Source organism: Platalea leucorodia, assembly GCF_965183815.1.
Source record: "Platalea leucorodia genome assembly, chromosome: 7".
Lineage (NCBI taxonomy): Eukaryota > Metazoa > Chordata > Aves > Pelecaniformes > Threskiornithidae > Platalea > Platalea leucorodia.
Genome location: NC_138829.1, coordinates 35,719,561 through 35,740,073, shown reverse-complemented (window position 1 = coordinate 35,740,073; position 20,513 = coordinate 35,719,561).

The window sequence follows — 20,513 nt, the reverse complement described above, 5'->3', positions numbered from 1 at the left end:
TTATTTTCAAATGCATATTGAGTTTCTGGAGAACAAGATGACAGTCTCAGATAAAAATAAAAAAAAAAAAAAGTAAGAAAAATTCTCCAGATTTCTTCCCCAGCATACCCCTGCTCAATCCAAGCCTTGCCTGCAGGGATTTTAAGATGGAAATCACATGGCTAACATTAAAATCTTGTTAAAGGATTAGGGGCCACATCCTGAGCCGGGTTAAATTGAATGCAGCTCCATTGACTCCACCAGAGTTTTACCCTTTCACAGCAATTGAGGATCTGACCATAAAAATGTCTTGGGCTGGTTTATTACACGAATGGATAGGTATGTTCATATTTGATTTCTGGCTCCAAGTTTTCTCAACCCATTGTCTAGTTCTTGATAAACTGAAATAAAAAATGACATGTAGAGTCAAATACTTGAAAGTGTCTTGCAAGATAGGAAATGCAAGAAGGAAATTTGCCAATGTAACTTTGTGTTGTCTTATTTTCATACATTATGCCATGCATTTTAATTGCGTGCTCATACGCATTTTTTTTCACAAAACTGTTTCCTCGCTTTGTGTATTGGCTGGAATGAAGCTCCTGTTCTATATTTCCTTTTATCTTTTTCACTCCATGTGCGGGTCCCAGCCTAATTTACAATCCTGCCATCCAAACCCTACATAAATACACAAATTATTCATTTCTTCATGAGCTTTTCCATAGTGACTCATTAATTATTTTTATGGCATCTTATGAGAAAAATATTATCATTCCCTTTCCACAGATGAGAGGACTGAGACAGGAAACGAAAGTGGCCAGTTTTGGGCCACACAGCAGATCAGTGGCAGGCCCAGAGCTCCTGGCTCTCAGCCTGTATTTATTTCTTCCCAAAAGGAGAGGGGTAGCCATACTCACAGCTTCCAGTATGTGCACTGGCAGTCATGAAGGCTATTCCAAAAGGCAGGACAAAACTGCTGCAGTGGGGGCACTCAACTAATGACAAACACAGTGGTCACCTGTAAAAATATTATCTTAATGCTACTTATGGAATTTCTGGCATGGCAACAAATATAAACAACTTTTCAGGGTCTACAGCTTAAGCACTTGAGTTTATGAAATCTCCTCGTATTTTATACACTTTTTTTCTCTCTACACAACATGATGTGGGGCTTCCAGCAACAGGCCTCCTTGCAGAATGAAGGATCTTTGACAAGCTCCTGGTTTTGTCATGTTAGAACTCTGAAAATAATGTAAATTTGTCATTATTGATGAAATGTGTGTTTTAATTACTTGTAAATTACATCTGGAATTTCTGAATCTCTGGACTGTGGTACCATCTTGCAAAAAGTACGAAGTAATGTGTAAGCAACTTTGCTTATAGACTGGAACCTCAGGTCATTCTATATAAGCAGGTTCCATCCTGCTTCATTAATAACGTGCAGTAATAATATGCAATATAAGAGGAGAGATTCAGGACAGTTGATTTCACAGTCTATCAGACACACATATCTCAAAGAAAGGTTTGGTGCATTTGTTCCTGAAAACTGGTTAAGAAATGATGTATCTAAAAAGTTGGTTTTTTTTCTAATGTGGTTATTTATTACAACAAAATTAAAGCATATGGAAATGTTATTTGTATATTTTTTTTCATCTCAATATTTTATCTTTGTTATGGTAACAAAAAGTTGTACTGTCCCAGGGTGTATCAGTCATCTGCTTGCTATAGACTCTTTTGATATTGTGCATTATAAGATATTGACACTTCTCTGTGGCAGGGATTGAAGAGTTTCCCTGCAAGAGAATCTAGAGGACCTGCTAACTTATTTGATCACTCTTGTGTTGGAGCCACCAGGATCCTATTTTGTCTCAGCCTCCTTTTCAGAGTTTTTTATAAGCGACTAAAAGAGACAGCGATATATTTAAAGATAAGGTTGCATCTCTTTTTCACCAGAGAATATGATCTCTCCTATGTTAGGAGTATGAGAGTGCTGAACGTCATGAGAAAGGCTGTGTTTACAGTACTTTTGGCTGGAACTAGAAATGGAAATGTCAGAAGATCTAAGAGGAAGCATGTGCTTAGGAAATTTTCAATCCAAAGGTGCAGATTAAAGAGCTTCAGGACTTTTTCTAAAAAGCTTCTGGATAAACAGATGCACTTTAAATACTTACTCAAATGCCTCATCTTGGAAGGTGAAAGCTGACTGGAAACTAGTTTATAATCTTTGGTCATATTGATCTCACCAATACAAGAAGATGAATCTGAAGTAAACTGCAGATTTAGCTGTTATATGGAAATGCAGCTTCTCCAGATGTTGCATTTCAGCAATGAGTTTCTCTCGGTGTTTTTTCTATCCTAAACCCTCTGAAAGGAAAGCCACATCAGACAGAAAAGATATTATACTCCTCAGGTAGAGTAAATGATGCACAGCAGCCACCTTAGAAGCAGAGACACTAGGCAGATGGATGGACATATATACTCTTACAAATACCTGCTAACATAGCTCTGCTAATCTAAAGGTCAGAAAGCAAAGAGCAATCCAGAATGTCAACTTGGTTGTGGATACTCCTCCCCAGAGGACATGTTTTTCAAGACTCTCTGAAATCAGGTTGGCAGCTTATGAAAGATGTAATCTTGCTCCCACATGTCTCAGGCAAAACCACAGGAAATAGCACTCATGTTCCTCACACCAGAAGTCAAGACACACATAATCAAGTGCCATATAGTCCCTTACTATAACGTGTAGTCAGGAGGCTTTGGCTTGTTATCTGTGGTCAAACAATATGTGTGAGCGAGCCTACAGAATATTTTTGTTCATCTGTAAAAATTATTTCTTCATTGTCACGATCATGCAGGTGTTCTTATGATTCATCCTTCAATTAGCTGCTTTTCTGGACACCTTCTCCTTTTTGATGGCCAGCATGTACATTACAATCATTCTGCCTAGGTACTTAATGCCAAAAAGGCATATATAGTACTGCTTCACCTCTTAGTGCCTATTTATCCTTTTTTGACCACTTTACACTTCACTTACACCAGTATAAATGTATCAAAACTTGAAAGCAGAGAATGAGCAGAACTAATTCTCCAATGGGCAATTTGCATTCTCACTTCTGCAATGGCTATATTTAGCAATTGTTAGAGAAAATAAGAAAAATGAAATTGCTGAACAAAAATGATTGAAGCCTTATTACAGCAAAAAGCTAGATTATTGTGTAGGGCTGATTTTTTAGAATATGTACCCCTTTCAAATTCTAAAAATGTATTTCTATTTTAGACATTTGTAAGGCATTTGGCAAGCACTGCTTAGAAGACGATAGTGAAGTTTAATTTTAATGTTTGAAAAGCTTAGTTTAGGTCAGAAATGGAAACCTGTTTGAAGAGCTCAGCCTCTGCTGTGAAGAGCATGTCTTAAATCATGCAGATAACCATAATTAATTTCTGGCAATTTCCGCTAATGAGAACTTAGACAAGACAGGATACTGTAAACTATGGATTACATGCCTAAGCCAAAGCTTGAGGTCCAGTTTAGTTGACTAAACACATTGCATGACAGTTTTGCATACTACCTGTTCAGACAACACCAGTTCTAACAGGCAATATTCATGCTTTAAAATCAAAGTTACTTTAGGTGTTGTAATCTCCCCAGTTCTGTATCCAAAAATCTAAAACTCTTGTTATAGTTCCACGACTAAAGATGAAAGGCTCTACATATTCAGATCATGATTCTTCTTCCTATCAATCAGTTTTTGCACCATCCTTCTTTCTCAGGACGCCATATGAGCAGTCTGGAAATCTGAGGGCTCCTAAAGAGAAAGGGTAGAGAGGAAGCCATGGGAAGGGACAAAATGTGAGACATAGCTTGCTCTCATTCATCCATAGCTATTGTGGAAAATGTGAAGCCCAGAAGATAGCCACTGGCTAGGGAAGCTTGGGAAATAAACATGGATGTAGCAGCATTGCCAAAGGATGGAGTGAGGTGCCAAGAACCTAGAGCACAGGTGAACACATAAGATCTGTCTCTGTGCAGATAGTTTTGGACTCTGGAATCCAGCAGGTCTGAGAGTCATTTCCACAGTCTATTCTGCCACAGAGTAGAGAAAGGGTAAGACTGCATAGGAACAATTCAGAAGCCATTTCTATATGGAAATCCTTTGGGGAAATATTGTCCCTTTAGCCTCTTCCCTAGGGTTTTTACTGCTAGAGGGGACAATCAGGCCCAGGCATATTACATACAGATTATCCACTTAATCTCATTTCAACAATTATTGGTATCTCTCTTCCTGCACTTGTTCCAAACAGACAAATGTATCTTCTTTTGATTGCTGCATAAAAGGGTGTCCCTTTTCACTGCAGTAAAGCCTAACCTTCAAAATCAAATTTTCCTTATAAAATAAAATGGAAATATATTTGATGGAGGAAATTGCAACTAAATTAAGATCAGCATTAGATAAACAAATCCTTAAATGGCTGCTAGCTATTGATTTACTTTCTGAACTGATTTCTCTGGCTCAGAAACACTTTCCCACGCTTGGTGGGGAATACACATCTAAGCCCTAGGGTTTGGTCTACACTAGGGAAATTCCTCCCAAATTGTCAATGGTTTTAGAAGTGATTTGCCAACACAGTTTTAAAAGTAATTGGAATTGTTGTTTGAGCTTCACCGTGTTGGAATCAAGTAAGAACAGTTTGGATTGTTTGGTGCTTCATCTATCCAAGGACTTGAACTGGCTTTTAAGCAAGAATTCAAGAGCCCATATTAAGAAGTAATGACACTCCCGGGAGCTCTGAGTGGCACTGAGCCTCTGAGTTCACAGCTTTCTGCACTGCTCCCAGTGTTCCTTGGATTTTTATCATATTTCACTGAAAGAAGAAGGGTTTTTTGAAACGTGCTGCTCTTAGGCACCAAACTCATGTAAGATTTGATAGATATAGATTGCAAGTGTTTTAACATAACATAGTGCAGATATTTACGAATTTATGTCCCAATAGATAACTTCAACCAGTAAGTAGTGTTAAAAATGCACAGGCTGTCAGACTTTCTAGGTAATATTGTCAATACTATTGACAATAGTATGGTTCTGCATTAGGTCTTCAAGTAAATTTCTGTTTAAAAGTATGACATCTGTTAACATGCAAGCTTGAAACTTGAACCTGTAGCCACATTTCTTTTGGTGAATATTTTTATAATGCATCCTGAGTCATTTTATAGCACCAAGGATGACTACACACTATGATCAAACAGTTTCTACTTTCAAAAAGTCTTTTATTGTAAACTCAGAAAATTTGTGGTATTGATAGCTTCTCTACAAACTAAAAACAAAAAGAAAAAAGAAAAAGCCTTCCGTACCTTCTGTATTACGAAAAGGACGGTCTTACAGTTTTGCTTTAACCATCCTGAAAGCACTTATATAACTGCATTTTGATGGGCACAGATGCAAGGTTTCTATTAAATAACAGCTGTATTTCCTGGAGGGGAGGCCCTTTTAATAGCAAAAAAAAGTTTGTAGAATAAGCATTTAGCTCTGCTTTCTCCAGTAGATGTCACTTGCAGTACATAATAATTCATGTAAAGAAGTCAGAGTATATAGAAATGCATTGCTTTCCTTGAAATATGCAAGCCAAATTAAAAAGCCATTTTAGTGCCCTGTGTATGCAGTAAGTTTGGCATTTGGTTTATTTTAACAGATGGCATTGAAATAACAAAAGGTAAAGCATTTTTGTTTCCAATTGATCAGTGAAGATTATGTCTCTATCTCCTGTAATTTGAAATAACAGAAGGAGACAAATTTACTTGTTGACACATGTGAAGTCTGGGTCACACATGATCTAATATTGTATTGACAACTAAGATTTGGCAATTACCAGATTTACTCTAAAGAGAAAAAGTATTATGTAATTATTTTTTATTTCAGCAGCATTAGCATTTCGGATTAAATTTAGTAGGGAAAAATTATATACCCCTGGATTAAATTTAGTAGGGAAAAATTATACACCCCAACAGTGGCACTGTTTTCTTTTATCAACAAAGGAGAAATTGTGGGTATATTATGTATTTAAGGGACTCTGTCTTGCATTATGGTTAATTTGAAATGTAAATGATATTCTAGGATCTTCCTATATGATTTCTATTACTTTTTAATCTATTTCTTTTACTATAATTACAGTGTAACAACACTGTCTTCAGTCGAATCACTGTGGACTTAGGTACGCGCAAAAAACCTCATCTTTGGGCCCTCAGTGCTTCGGGGATGCACTGTGGCTCCATGATCTCAAGGTCACTGCTGATGGTGAAATATCCACAAAGGTTCACATTTTATAGCTTACATCATTTTCCTTGTCTCCATCTGACATGTCAGCCAAGACTCTATAATACAGGATTTAGGCGCTAGTTCACTTGCTGGCTGATCACAGTGTTTGATGTCTCCTGTTTGGAGCCATCCCTCCTCTGCTCACCTTAGCAGTCCTTCCTTTCATCAGGGACAAGATTGTTAGGACTGCTGTATTCATTTCCATTCCACTCTCTATTGCATGGATTGAGGTGACTTTTGGACTTTGGTCTTCTCCTTTTTCCTTCCTGGATTCTGCTCAAAGACGCACAGAAAAATCCCAGCACTGGTTAGTTTAGAGAGGGGGATAAAAAGTAGCTATGCTGTCTTCTCGTCTTGTTCCCAGCTCATTCCCCTATCTCCCCCAGGCAATCACACACAAACACAATTTTGAGAGCTTTCTGAAGGGATGTCTACCCAAGTAGGCAAGAATTACAGAGATGTGGACATGAGCCCTACTACTATACCTTTGCTCTCTCCCACAAGAGACTTGAATAATTCAGTTGTGGATAAAGCACGTACTGCTCAGGAAAGAGTTTGAGGAACCTACCATGGGAGAGTAGCAGAGATCATTAAAGTCTTTTCCCTCATCCCCAAAGAAACCTGGTGTACACTGTAAATGGAAGGAGTAAAAAACTAGAAATACAATAGAAATATATTTTTTCCCCAAAATGCAGGTGAAGGTGAAATACTGCATGGGAAACAAAAACCAGCTATTGCAAATTTGGTCCTAGTGAGAGCTACCTGCCATCCCTTTGTGTCTGACACAAGGGGAGGAAAGGAGGTGGGAAATAGACAGCCAAAGGTGATCATGCAGAAAAAAATGCAAGCATGGGATCTTTCTCGTCAAAAAGAAACTGGGAAGAGGCATGCTTGGTATAACTCTAGATCACGCACAGGGAGCCAGGTCTCTTTTTATTTGATTTGGTGATTCGTAACAGAGATGTGGGGTTCAGGTGGTCTAATGTGAGCTGCCCTGCACTGCCTGCTTCAGGTCACATATAACGTACTAGGTCTGTAAAAGTTTATATCCCCAGTCACAGGCCAGAAATCAGTGTCAGTAGACTTAAAGAAGGGCTTACAAATGACCGGTACAGGCAGTTTGTTGGAAAGATATAGAAAACTCCACAAAGAACAGAGAAGAGAAAGAAATCTGGGAATAAAGTAGAAATAAAAATCCTGATAAAATTAATCAGGTTTCTGGGGACTGTAGAGACTCATGGTCTTTGGCTGCATTAATTTTTGTTCATTTTTTTCTATTTTCTTCAAGAAAGAGGAATTAGCCAGAAAATAAAAACAACCCAACACTTTGAAACTTTGACCTGACATAGGCTCTTGGTATTCTTCTGCTCAGCTGAAGAATGGTCTGTAACGCCAATGACCTATTTTTGTAAGTAATGCAATAGCTACTCCAAGCTGAGCACATCCAGGAGAACCACATTTCTTTTGGGCATAATTCAGATTCCATGGTGATGGGTGCAATGTAAGTCAAAAAAGTGTAGAAGAGTTTTGATATTTATTTCCTTTGCTTACAGACACACATTTACAGTTTTGACAATAATTTCTTATGTAAAGAGATGGTAATTTCTCATTTAAATGAAGACGGTGTGCTTTATTGAAAGTGCAAGTGGTTATGAACAGACAAACAAAAACTGCAGGATTATGTAATCTGAAGATAAAGATTTGTATCTAGAGATGCTCTTGAACAGGGATTACGAAGTTAATATACTGGGCATATACTGACACCTCTTCATCAGAGGATCTCACGTTCTTCCATGCCACGGCACCACAAAGCTATGTATTGTGAGCTTAATTTTATAGATATGGAGGGAGGCGTATAATTCACCTCTGACAAACCTGGCCAGTCAGTGAGAGAGACAGAAGGAAATCTAAGACTGTTGATTTCTAGCTCTCTGCTATGTCCACGAGATAACTTTCCTTTTTGCTCTTCCGAAAGGGAGATTCTTTTCTCTCTCCACAGATTCTGAAGGTTGAAGGGAACGTCCCTGAAACAGTAATCTGGCCTTTTACATTCCTGAGTGGATCTTTCTAACTTATCTATTGTTTATTCATGCTGAGGAATACAGAGATTTAAAGAATTTATTGCAGAAAGCTCTCTGAATTTAAACATGGCACATGCAGGTATCTGCCGATATTGTGATGGCATGAGAGACACATCAGCTTCTGACAAGCTCATCTAGGGGATTGGGGAGGACATGAGGTTATCCCTTTCCTAAGTTATTCGACATCTGGGTTTCTCCTTCTACAATGTTTTGACACGAGTTAATTGCCAGCTTCATTCATGTGAGTGGATGCTTTTAAAGGCAGCACTGCAAGAAGTCATGTGCTGCTTCTTAAAGAACCAGAGTACCCTATAGCATTTCCAAATTGGTATCCCTGCTTGGTTTTGCTATCAGTATTGGTAAATGTATACATTTAGCTTCACTTGACCCAGTGAAGCTTCATCTGTCATGCCAGAGAGTAATGCCATCGTGGCGCATGTAAAGGGCATTGAAGAAAGGGAATCGGTTAGTATATTAGAGCGAGTGTTAAGTAATCAAAATAGAAACCTTTAGGAAAAACAAACGCACTGGAGTAATTTTAAATGGGCAGATTACGTCTGGCAGTTTTGCTTTTTGATTCTGTGTTCTCATGAACATTTTAAACCCTTCAATTTCAAATATCTGCAGAACTCACAAATAAGACAGGAGACGCAATACTTTATCGATGCTTACAGCCAGAAGAATGAAGAAGCTCTGATTTAAATGGTCAGGCTGGCCATCCTTCAAGCTATCATTCTTTTAAATCCCTGTGCTCCAGCAATTTGCTCCAAGACTTGCAACTCATCTGATTCCCTCTTCTGAGAACTAATTTCTCTGAAACAAGTAGATAACCTCCACTGGCTGTGATTTTATGACAGTACTTTGATTAGCAGGTGATCCTTCTACTGAAGTCAAGTGAAGTAAGTAATTATTATATTTTACAGTATTGCTGTTCAGGTATTGTTGACAACTGAATTTTTTGTCGTACTAAGCAACACAAGACAGGAGATTGGATACTCAAAGGAAACTATAACTCTCTTGGGGGGAAAAGTAAAAAAATTATATCTGGTCACTTTATACATGGCAGGTCTCCAAGTACATGCTGAATTGCAAAAATATAACACATTCAGAGAGAATATTTGTGTGTCCCTTCTTCACTACATGTGCCGTATTTTCCTCCCATGTCACAAAAACTGTAACCACAATTTACAAGTATATGCACAATCAAATTGCTATTGATTTAGCATTGCCTTTCTTTGATGTCCCTTGCCTTAACCTCATTTATAAAGCTGTTTTGCATTATTTCAAACTGTCAATGATTTGTGACTCATGAATATTCAAATCTAATTTGCACTTACCTTTTTTGCATGCATGCTTACTTGTAATGTCTCATTTGCCCTTTGTTTTGTGTTTATTTGCAGATTGTTTAGTGAAATAAACTCTGTTTTTAAAGTAATAGCATCTAGTTAAACATGAGTTGTGCAATTCTTGCCTTACTACAGTTTTATATCACTGTAACTCCATTAACTTCACTAGAGTTTCTCCTGCTTAAGTGAAGAGAAGAGAAGGAGGTCCGTGAACTCTTTCTGAGCATTTTCTCTCTGTCCCTGAGTTCACATCAACATCATTTAGCATGTTTCATTGGAATAGCAATGGTTTTATTTAGTATCTTATTCAGAACGAAATACAAAGACTAAACCCTCTCATCCTAATGTTTCAAGCTTTAGGACAGTTCAAATCTTCAGATCTGAGTAAAAATTAAGAATTTATTCGTCTGACTTATAAGTGTTCACTGATAACACTTTATTAGCAGAGGAAAAAAAATACCTCATTTGACTTATTTTTGTGGCTATGGTAAATCCAGTAGAATAATTCCCCAATTTAAGGATACTGATATAATAATATATCCTTTCCCAGGAAACAAAATAATCCATCTAGATGTATAATAATTGCAGCACAGCAGCTCCAAAATCTCATACTTCGCATGCTCATTAATATAAAAAAAGTCTGTTGAACCATTAGGAGCCCAAGGAAAGCAGGGCCAAGATCTTTGTATCGGTTTTGCCATGTATGGAGGATTATGTAATGAAACCAATGCCTCTCTCAAATACTAAGAATCTTGCTAGATGTTTATTTCGGGAACAAGCAGTTACCATGAACATATTGGCTGCAGACAGGACCTTCTTCAATGAATGAAGTCTGGAAACAACAGCAAAAATAAATTTGCTTTTGGATCAAACAATATGATCTTTCTTGACTATCAAATGCCGCTTGCCAGGGAAATGATCTGAAGTTAAACCGGGGGAGGGGAAGAAAGGCAACTGATGATTTTCCATAATGTTGAAAAGTTGAAATTAACCTATAGTGACAAAACTGGCTATGTTCCTGGGTTCATGCTGCAACCCCATTTACAAAGCAGCTCTAGGGGGTTCAGATGGCTCTTGTTTTGATCATGTTTGTGACCATATAAGTGAACATTAAAGCAAGCAGGATTTTCCTTTGAACAAGTATTAGGTGAATACATTTCCTTTATGGATCAAATCCTGCTCTTATCATAGGGAACGAAGGCAGAATCAGGCTTTGGATGAATACCTGTACAAAACAAAAGCATGCAGACACAAACAGGAATATTTCTCAGGCACTTTTATTATTCATTTAGTCTCCTGCTTAAATAATTTCAATGAACCTATTGGGAAATAGAGTAAGTGCGATAGGTGACCGGTGACACATCAAGAGTAATGAAATGAAAAGCTCAAATGAACGTATTGTGAATGACTCTTAGGCTGGAAACTGTTTGCCTAAGCTATTCTTGGTGAATATTTTGAAGTACAGAGCACTTTCCCTCTGAGGATTGATTGTACTGCCCTGATCTGATGTGGGGTTCCCAATTGGGAATAAGAGATCTGAGCCCAGAAAATATGGCTGCATTCATCCAAGAGTTCATTTCAAATGAATAGTTTTATCAGCCCTTCCATAAAAGAGAAAAATATTTCAAATGTTTATTTTTAGCTTTGCACATGAATAATAGAAATAAAATTATCTAAGTATTTAATGTGAAGCAATTTTTTAAAAAAATATCTCATATATAGGTTAATAATTATATATAGCTTAGTAGGGCTTTTTTTGCGGCAATGGCAGGACCATGCTTTTAAATGGCATGTCTCAGCTGTTGTGAAGTCCGAGCTAAAGTCATGTGCCCTCAGACACCCAAGAAATAGTATTATCCAGCATGACACATGCCTAGATATGTCTTATTGTGATCATAATATAGCCTCAAGGTAAGAGTACAGGACAATCACTTGCATGTTATTTTTTCAATGCTGTTTATGTTTATCTACATCAAAGAAAAGGTTCTGCTAGAGCTATTTATGTCGTTGATCAATAGAACTGTTAGTGATGGTTTATAAATGCATATGAAGTAGTAAGAGACAATTTTTAAATTTAGCATGTACTTTAAAAATGAAATCTATTAGTACATTAACTTGATCATGTTTCATCACTAAAAAGCCTGTTCATTTTGAAAAACACTTTTGAAAAAGCAGAATGTACAACTACGATACTAGAGATACTCAAAGTGTCAAACAAAAACCATGGGTGGGAATTACCGAAGTATGACTTAAAGAACTGATGTTTTCTTGTGCTGAGGGCTTACTGCAAGGGTGGTGACTGTACACGTTTACTATCAGTAGGACCTGGAAAGCTAAGTACTTTGCACAGGGAGACTTGGCATCTTGCAAAATCACCTTGCAGAATCCTGTCCTGTGTCCTTCATTCACGTAGAAGTTCTCCTTCCGTCAATGGGACTTTGGGACACAGGTTTGGACTTGAGGACATTGAAAGCTATCAGCACGGAAAACAGTGTTGACAGAGAAAATCACATTGAAGTGATTTTCAACGAACTTTTGGTCCCCCTAATAGGTTAGGCCTATAGACCGATTGGTAGCCCTTCTGGTGAGTGAGGATTAAAACCGGTAACATCTCAGTGTCTATTCTTTTGGACCTACTTCTGTTCTGTGATCATACACTGTAGGACAATTTCCTTTCTAATGTAGTAATATTAAAGTCAGTGGTAACATTAAAGTCAGCGGTGATACAGCACAGATGCATTTTGTTCTTTGAGTTTATTGGCTACCTGTGATGGGAAAACCATGGTGAGTGGATGTATGTAAACACAGTAAGATGGTTAGATGTACACCTTAGACATAGGGTTTGTTGTTTGGAATTAAGAGCAGTCTCTGCCCTTTAACACCACTACCAGGGAGCACATACCATCTGATTCACCGTGAATGCAGATACCCAGATTCTTTTATACTAACATGGAAACCCTGGTGATGTCCGAGAACTTGTTACGCCTAGAAGTTGTCCCTCTGCTTCCTCTTCATTGGCCCTGGGCGGACCATTTTCTCCTGTGAGAACTGGATCTTCCCATTCTCTGCAACGTTACTGTGAATCATCTTGCTCAACCTGCCAAGATTCAAATGGAAGAATAAGATTTTCAAAATTATGAACAACAGAGGGAAAAAATAAAATGAGAACAATCATGGAGGGTTCACCTTCATAAAATAGTATGTATTAACCAATGTATGTTCCCTAACTTACCTTATACCTGAGTTTCATTGCCTTGCATTAGTGAGGTAATTAATCTAGCAGGAAAGATGAAAGGATCCAAAGAGATGACAGCAGGCATGTGTAAGAAAGAAATCAAGTGTAGGTCTGTAATGGTGGGCAGCGGAAAAGTGTTTTTGACATGCATTTTGTAAATGTTAAGAGAGTGTAAAGGAGTGCATACAGAGGAGTGGGACATGTAGTGCCTTTTCTACTGCTTCATCCACAATTGTGTCCTGGTTTTCTTCTGATAATAGGGAGGGTGAAGTCCTGCAGTCCAAGGCAATGTGTCTAATCTTCCTGTGCTGCTTCGACCAGTTATAGTGAGGGGTTAAACTAAAAACCCCTCAACTAAAATATTTCCTGCTTGGGTAGAAAATATATATGTGTGTATATATATGTACTTCTTTTTAGACCTAAGGCTTCTTAGGGGAAATGCTGTATCCAAGGGCTGTTTCGTGAGCTGGGAGTGCTGTACTAAACCTCTGGGGCAAATGTTTGCATTGAATTGTTGAAAGAGTCTGAGATTGGCAACGCCACCCTGCCCTTGGCTAATGAGCCTTCCCCGAGAGAATATCAAGTGCAATTACCTTTCAGGGAATAACAACATACCAAAGAACCATGGACCCTGCAGAGAAAAACGAAACACACATTCGTAGGTAGAAACCGCTATGAATCAGCATTAATTATCCAATAGAGGGAACGGGGTTGCAATAAGTCTCGGTTCCTGACTCACACCATAGATCACAGCAAATGTGAGCTACTTATAGAAAAAACATTTGCAAAGTTCAGCTTGCCCTAGCCCCCCTCCCCTCCCGCGTACACTGCTGCGCTCGCGTTGTGCTTGGGGGCCACGCTTCTGGGGCAAGTTTCCCGACCCCCAGTTTGGAGGCGGCTGGGAGAGGCGATAAAGGGGGCTGGTGGCAGCGAGGGACTTGCGAACCTCGGCGGGACAGTTAGGCTAATGCGAAGATTGATTCAAGGTTTCCCATGTGCCGACGTGGCCGAGGGCACCAGGCTTCCCTCAGAAGTCCTTCAGGCGGTCGGGCGGCCGGGCGGCCGCCCGCCTTCGGCTGCAGAGCCGGGAGAGCCTCGTCCCCGCCGCGGCTGCTTGTCCCGGCAAATGCAGAAAGGGGGGACAGGCCAGGGCGCTCGGCTTTTGCCGTGCCCCTTCCTAGGAAGGAGACCGGGCGGGACGGCGCGGGGGAGCGGGAAAACCGCGTGTTTTGGGTTGAGCGACTGGAAAAACACGTGAAAGAGCATGTCCAGCGGCAGAGAGATGCAAGGGGCTGCCGGCCGCCGCCGTGACTCCCTGAGCCTGCGCCCCTCTGCCGGGGCGCATCCTCCCGGGGAGGCAGGGCCGCCCGGCGGGGCCCTGCGCGGAGGCAGCCGCGGCGGCGGAGCGGGGAGGCGGCGGGGGCGCAGCCCCCCGTGGGCGCCGGCAGCGCCTGGCTTGCGCGGCCCGGGGCGGCTCCCCGGGGAGCCGGGAAACTCCGCCGCAAACTCTTCGGACGTGAAAACGGCGAGAAGAAGGGCCGGCTGCTTTGCTGAAACAAGGCACACGTATATTGAGTTTGTCAGGGATCATAAAATGTGAATTGATTATTCAAACAGCCATTGATTATAAAAGAATGCTTACTGCAGCAATGGGAAAGGTTAAAAGGAAATTGACCCTCTGCGTACGTGACATAAAGTCATTAGGTAAATGAGATATTCATACAGGGTGTAATCAAGGTCATGCTAATTTTATTTGCGGTATTCAACTCAAATCTTGAGCTTCGTTTGGGGGCAGCAAATTGTCCCCGAGGGAACTGAAACGCCAGGTAGACCCCAGGTGCCGTAAAAAAACCCGTAAATAAAAGCCAAGGAGGGCTGCAAATTACCCCGAAGCCCCGTGGCCGTGGCGGGCCCGAGCCCCACCCGCCGGTGCGGTGGCGGCCGCGGAGCGGCGCGCAGGATCGGGCCGCCCGGGAGCGGGGTGCTCACCTCGCTGCGCCCGGGGTCGCCTCCTCTGAGCCGGGGGAGAGCCAGCAGTGCAGGCGACGTCAAAGATCCTCGCCTCTCCCAGATAGGATGAGAACGTGTAAAAAAATTAGATGTATTTATGCACATATTTATCCCCTCTAATTATAGAAATTAATCCTCTTACTTATGACTAAAAGGTAACGTCTAAGGCGTCCCTTTGATGTTTAACAGCATCATTTGTGGCTAACATTCCAACTGATTAAGGAATAATTGTTGTTAAACGCTTTACAAGTGGATAGTGTTTAATTGAGAGGCATTCATAATTTTACGGCTTACCACAAAATGAAACGTAATTAAAAACGCAGGAATTTCCAACTGATTTTATTCCAATTATGTTTATTGTTCAGACTAATTACTGCACAAGATGGGGTACTTTTCCCCATCTCTAAATGGCACACGTCTCCCAGATATACCCTTGCAGGTTTTTCTTTTCCAGGTACAGGCTTGGGACGGCTTTCTGCAGCCGCCGTTCCCCCACCCCGCCCCCACCCCCTGCATCATTAAACGCTCCAGCCTTTTCTTCTCTCCTCCATGCAACACCTTGGGATGTGAGAAAGTGATGGCAGCTCTCTTCCCTCGGAGCTCGAAGTAATTGTAGAAGGGCTTATGAATTTCTTGAAGAAACACTTGCCACACACTGAGGAAACCATCTCCTAGCAGGATTTTACAAACCAAAGTAAACAAAGCACCCCAGGGGCGATTTCCTCCTTTTGCGCAGCTTACTTCTCAATTTACCTCAGAAGGGATCAAAAACACACGCAAGAATTACAACAGAAATCGTACTTGGGCTGGGGAGGATATTCCGGATGAAAAGCAGCAGAGGAATTGAAAGTGTTCAAAGGAAGGGACGGTCATTAAAATACCTGCCAGGCGCGCTGCCGTTCCCCAAACCAACCTTTCCCTCTTCCCCGTGAACTCAGAAATCTCTTCAGCATCTCCTTAAACATACATATCCCTGGGAAGGCAAAAAAAAAAAAAAAAAGGAAAGAAAGAAAAAAAAACCCCACACCTCAGGTCCATCTTCCCAACGCCTTTAAAACTACCTCATCCTCCCGAAACGGGTGGGGAATAAAGTTACTTGGCTAATTTCACTGTTTGCTCGATCGAAGAGAGTTTAGTGTGTAAATGGATTTATTTATTTATTCCTGAGTTTTTCCATCCCTCAGCTGGGCTCTCGGAGAAAATTAGAGAGAGGTGTCTGAGACCATGCTAATAAAAAATCAGCGCTTACAGTTAAAGCGAATAATCAGACCGGATCAGACCCTGATAAAATGGGGGCGGGGGCATCAAATGCCCAATACCGCTTCCAATTTGCCTTTTTCCTTTGGGCTGCAAACCGTTAAGAAAGGATCACACACATATTTATTGCTCCTTTTGTCTCCTTCTTTCTAGCAGGACCCAAACCCCCGCGCCTGTGTGCGCGGTTCGGGGGCTGCTGCTCTCTTTGGCAGGCTTTCGGCAGTCACAGGTGGGCTTTGGCTCCTCTCTGTCTCCCTGTACAGTTTCTCAATTCTCCTGAAGGGTTTAATCTAGGTGCGAGGGTAGAAAAGTGTTTAAATTCTACTGGGGAAATAAGGGGGGGGGGGGGGGGGGACAAGGGGGGGTGGGAATTCCCTCTTATGGCAAGTTAGAAATAGCCCAAGCTTTCCAAAGGGATGTTTAAATTGGACTTAATGGAGCAATATCTCCACTTTTTTTTTTTTTTTTTTTTTCTTCAGCTATGAGTCCTGAATCCTTTCATTAAACTGACATAGATTTCCAGAGATGGGGAAAAGGAGGGGTATCTGGGGTGGACATTTTATGTAAATGAGCAAATCCGAAATGTATTACAAATCCACTGTAATAAAACTGACAGTTTTGACAGTATTGACAACATAAATATATGTTGGAACACAGCACTTTCAGACACTTAACCGATGAAGCAATAAAAAGATTCGACTACAATATTTCAAATAATCGACATTGATGTTTTGATACATCATTTTTATACCTCGAATCGATCTATCACTCTGTGACCGGTCAATTTTAAGTAAAAATCTGCTGCAATTATTTACGCTATTGCCAATGACGACCTAATAACTGTTTTCAATTAATTACAGCAAAACTAAGCATTATGAGGACTAACCGGCCGTATATTCCATTGTACGGTCCCTTGCATTTCTTATATAGAGAGCAAACACACATATGTATATTGCATTCTCTTTGTGGGATCAAAAGAAAGACGTACAAAGGCGATCACAATCTTTTAGAGGGGGAAAAAAAAAAAAAAAAAACACAACAAAAAACCACCTCTTTCGGGAACACACCGCCGGCTCTCATCACGTACTTCTAGGAAACACGCTATAATATTTTGTCAGCTCTTTCTCTATGCAACACCAAACCGGGCTCTTAAGATTATTTTTTTTTTTTCGCCTTTTCTCTTTGGGCTGCGCGCTGAATCCCACTTCAAACAATGGGCCGAGCAGCTCTTGCAAAAAAAAAAAAAAAAAAAAAAAAAGGGAGATTCGTGCTTCGAGTGATCGCCTGTGTGTTGTGAGTCTCCGTATCATTTCAAAAGAGGTAGGAGGATATTGTTCTCTCCGGACCGAGAACTCCGGTGCAAAAATGAGAGCGCTCCTCTTCTGGAGTTTTATAGGCAGCTGGAGAACAAAAGTGAATATTTTGAGTGAGCAAGAAGAGAGAGCTCTGAGCGGAGTTTGGAGCCTTCTCGGATGCTCTGATATTGCACTAAAGCGATTTACTTTGCCCTAACTGTCCTTTTTGTTACGGTGTCACATTGGAAAGATGGATTTTGTTAACGCTTCGGGCTTCTTCGAACAAATGCAAACTAGATTTTTAACTACCCTGGTGGAAGCAGCCTGCACGGCGTTAGTGGGAAGCCCTGACAGGTATTTTTCTTTTTCTGGTTTGTGATGGAAATACGCACGTTGGCTGTTTATGGTCTTCACTTTTACAAACCTCCTAGCCTAAGACATAAAAAAAAAAAAAAAAGAAAAGCTCTCCCCTGACATCAGCGCTTCGCACCGCACCCGCGCGAGAGAAGCCGGACAAACCCGAAGCGGAGGGGGCGGGGGGGGGGGGGGGGTGTTTCGTCGCCGTGTCCCTTCCCACCGCCGCCCTCGCCCGGTCGGACGGGATGCGGGGTGGTGGACGGGGGGGGGGGGGGGGGGGCACAGATTCAGCAGATCCAGCGCCCAAAGCTCCGCGGGAGGCGGGGAGAGGCGCGGAGCGGAGCCCTGTCCCCTCCGGGGACAGGGCTCCGCTCCGCGCCTCTCCCCGCCTCCGCCTCCCGCGCAGCAGGCCGAGCCCTGCGTGGGGCTGCGCGGGTCTCCGCGGTGCGGTGCGGTGCTGGTGCTGGAGCCCCGCCAGGTAGCGCTAGAGGGCCGCGGATGGCAGCGCCGCGCCGCCGCCGGGGAGAGGCAGCCCCGGGGCGGCGGGGCAGGGGCGGGGGGGGGCATCCCGCAAGCGGCGGGTTACAGCCCGGCAGTCCCGGGGGGGGAGAGAAAGGGGGCTCGGGAGGGGAGAGAGACCCCGGATCGCTCTTGATTCTTGGCGGTTTTTTTGTTGTGTTTTTTTTTTTTTTTTTTAAAGTAGGGGGAGGGGTGGAAGAAAGAGAGTTAAAAGCGAAGCTAACAGGTAAGTAAATGAACCTCCTCCTAATCCAGCTCCCAAAGATCTCAGTCATACCGCAGTGGAGGTCAAGAAAAGTTCACCGCGATGGGCTACCATTGACTTTCTGGACTGGAAAGATTTTCGAAAAATAACAGATTGCTGAAAAGCGAAGTACACTATTGGCAGGCGGGGGGTGAGGGTGAGGAGCTAAATGAACCCGGTGATCTGCAGAAGCTAAAATGTGCATGATTTCACAGGGGCACCCGAGATGGGACCTCGAAAGTCCTGCAGCAGCGGGAAGTCGGAGGTGAATCAAAGTGGGCTGAGACGAATAAAAAGTGACTCAAGTTGTAAGAACCAACCGTAGAGGCAAAGGAAAGTGTGGTAAAGAGTGATTCTGGGGGTAGAAGTTTGAACTGTGGCATAATCCCGATTAAAAAAAAGGAAAAGGTACTGTTTACACCCCACACTTTGCCCCGCGAGCAAAACAAAAAGAAAAATTCCCGTGGATTTTACTACGGGGTCATGGTGATGTAATCCTGCAGCCACATTTTACCAGGCGGATGGCTTTCTTCATTAAATATGACACATTTCCTAGAACGATAGTTCAAGATAAAACGCCAATTCAAATGTGGAAAATTTTTCGTCCTGTTCCGCGATATCCTTAGCCCGTCCATGGGGAGTTTTGCCTGCAAATGTAGCCTGTGTGCTCCCGAACACAATGGCATCATCCGAAAATACTTGAACTCAGCGCACAAACAAACAAACACTGAATAAAGTTACAAACAAGATTAAGGTTCAAGTTATTTGTCCCTGTAGCAAGGCGTCAATTGTTCTAACAGATGTAGGGACGCTAAGAGGATTTAAACCACGCGAATTTAATAAACCAGATTAGCAATAGGTGCTTTCCACAAATGCTAGGAACCGTAAAGTAAATCTAGCCTAAATTACCCGTCAGACCAGAGCATCGCCTACAAGGAGTGCAGAAAATTTCCGAAGGAGTCCAACAGGATTTCGTGCAAGCATGGCTTCTTTCCCCCCAAAAAACTTTCTGTTTGCATTAAATCTTGCGCTAGGCGCACACGCGCGTACCAAACAGTGGTTTACGGTCCCCGGTGGGATATATTCTTGAAATCTGAAATATTACCTGTTGTGCCATCCGCTTTTGCAAGGCTGTGGAGGAAGGGGGGGGGGGGGGGGGGGGAGCGAGCGAGCGAGCGAGGCATGTCTCAAAGCCAGCAATGGACTAAGATGCCACACTTCGGAAAGGCTGATTGAAAACAGACTCTTCTTAAGTTTTAGAGGATTTTCTCTCTCACTCCCTCCAAGGGCTAAGAAGCCGATTTGGGAGTTTGAAGGGAATAGGTTTCAGCGTCCATATTTGTTCTGGTGCACTTGTAAAATGCGATTTGAAGAGGATCTTTAGCCCTCTGATTGTCTTTGTATTGTTTTTCTTGAAACGGATCTTTTGCCCTTAATGAATCCCCACACAGCTGGACAGCTCCTGCTCGGACACTGAGAGCGCTAACCCCAAACTGACCCCAATTTGACACCACAAGATGAAATTTTACCGCCTGTTAAAACCATTTCCAGCCTCGGCAAAAGGAGCTGGCTGTTGACTGAGATGCACTTCCATACCGGACACCTCATTTCTCTTTGGACTTTTGAGCCGATCTTAAAAAAAAAAAAAAAAAAAAGGGGGGGGGGGGGAGCCCAAACACACACACCCCCCACCGACTCGTCTCTCACACTTTTCCTGGAAACAGCCTTCGCTGTGAAAGTGATGCACGAGAAATGGAAATTAGCCAATTTAATTTTCCCGAATTACTGTGTTTTAAAAGAAATATGCCACCAGGCTGGGTGGGGGAAAAAAAGTAAATAAAAAATGACCTAAGAATGTGGAAACCCCCACCCCCTGCACACA